The sequence below is a fragment of the Myotis davidii genome, unplaced genomic scaffold, assembly GCF_000327345.1.
Source record: "Myotis davidii unplaced genomic scaffold, ASM32734v1 scaffold549, whole genome shotgun sequence".
NCBI classification, from domain to species: Eukaryota; Metazoa; Chordata; class Mammalia; order Chiroptera; family Vespertilionidae; genus Myotis; species Myotis davidii.
In genome coordinates, this window is record NW_006299716.1 from 38,147 (window position 1) to 40,075 (window position 1,929).

Sequence of the window (1,929 nt, forward strand, 5' to 3'; positions counted from 1 at the left end):
GAGACACATTGACTGGTTGCCTCCTGCACGCATCCCAACTGGGGACCAGGAATAGAGCTTGTAACCAAGGTAAGTGCCCTTGACTAGAATCAAACCAGCAACCCTTCAGTCCTCAGGCTGAACCAGTGAGCACCGGCTAGGGCAGTTTTCCTGTTTTCAAACCAGTTTGATAATTGTATTCTCTCAACAATTTGAATACTTTCATAGGCCATTTGGCTTCTATTATTGTGATGAACAGACTAATGCTATCAGTTTACTACTTTTTCTTTGCAAGTAATCTGACATTTCTCCCTGGTTATTTTTATAGTCTCTATGTCAGTGGGTCATGCATTATCGGTCCAATGGGTCTAGGTGTAGATTGATTCCATTAATTCTTTCGGCACATTTTATGCTTTGTGTATCTGTGGCTTTATAAAGAATAAAATATTAATAATTGTTAGTTTTATAAACATTGCTTCTCCCTTATTTCTCTGTCCCATTCCTCTGAAATTGCCATTAGTCATACACTGGGATTTTTATTTCTGTCAGCTGTTTCTGTGTAAATTTCCTGCATATTTACCTCTTCTGTATGTATCTGTTTTGCTTTCTTAGGTGTTATTTTCATTCCTTTTCTTTATCACTTTTTTTTAGCTTTTATTTTATTTTTTTTTGGAAATACTTTCTAATTTCAAAATTATAGTTAATCTACAATGTTATTTTGGTTTCAGGTGTACAACCCATTTACATAGCCCTAGCTGGTTTTGCTCAGTGGATAGAGTGTTGGCCTTTGGACTGAAGGGTCCCAGGTTTGATTCCAGTCAAGGGCTCAATCCCTGGCCCTGACCCTGTGTACAGGAGGCAACCAATTGATGTGTCTCTCTCACATTGATGTGAAGGCTCCATCCAGTCTTCTTGTGAGCAAGGTGAGGGCACACTTCTATGCTTTCTCCTCTAGTTTTTCTACTTTTTGGTGAGTTTTAGGGCTAACAGAAATATTGTAAAACTTAGTGTCTTCCTATGTAACTTAAATGTTTAACAATTGTCATACTTGTTTCTCTTTCCAGAGCACTTGCATTTCTACAGCCTTGCTTTAAGTACTTCCAGGGTAAGAACACATCAGGATGGGGTAGGGTGGAGCAGAGAGAGGAAGGAGATTTGGCTTTGCCATCAGATAGGCTTGCTGAGCCATTTAGAGGTGGTGGTGCTATTTGAAGGGAGATGTTTCAAAACAGAGACTTGGGCCCTTAAAATAGGGCATAGTAAGCATGAGAGATACACTTTTGATCCCAGAGTATATTTCAAAAACATTTTATGAAGGTGAGAATTTGTCAGGGAGAAATGAAAAAGGAAAAGAGGGTTTCGTTCAGTCCCATTATTCTGCCTCTTGCTGAGAATCTCTCCTTTCCTACTTAGTCATGATCTTTCACTGGAAGTAGTGGTATCCACGTCTTGCCAGTTCAATGATCTCAAATGTTTTTTTTTCCACTTTGATTTATATATGTGTTTCGGCTATTCCAGAATATATAAATTTAAGTATTCTAAAATCTACACTAATAAAAGACAAACGTGCAAATTGACTGTACCTTTGCCATGCCCTCAGCCACGCCATCCAGCCAATCAGAGCAACTGTATGCAAATTAACCCAACCAAGATGGCAGCTGGCAGCCACAGAGCTGGAGCAAGAAGCAAGCTTGAAAAAAAGTTGGAAGTAGTGGTATCCACGTCTTGCCAAATGAGACAGATTCCTGATTTTTAAAAGAGAGTTCAATGATCTCAAATGTTTTTTTTTCCACTTTGATTTATATATGTGTTTCGGCTATTCCAGAATATATATATTTAAGTATTCTAAAATCTACACTAATAAAAGACAAACGTGCAAATTGACACTACCTTTGCTATGCCTTAAGCCATACCCACCAGCCAATCAGAGAGACTATATGCAAATTCACC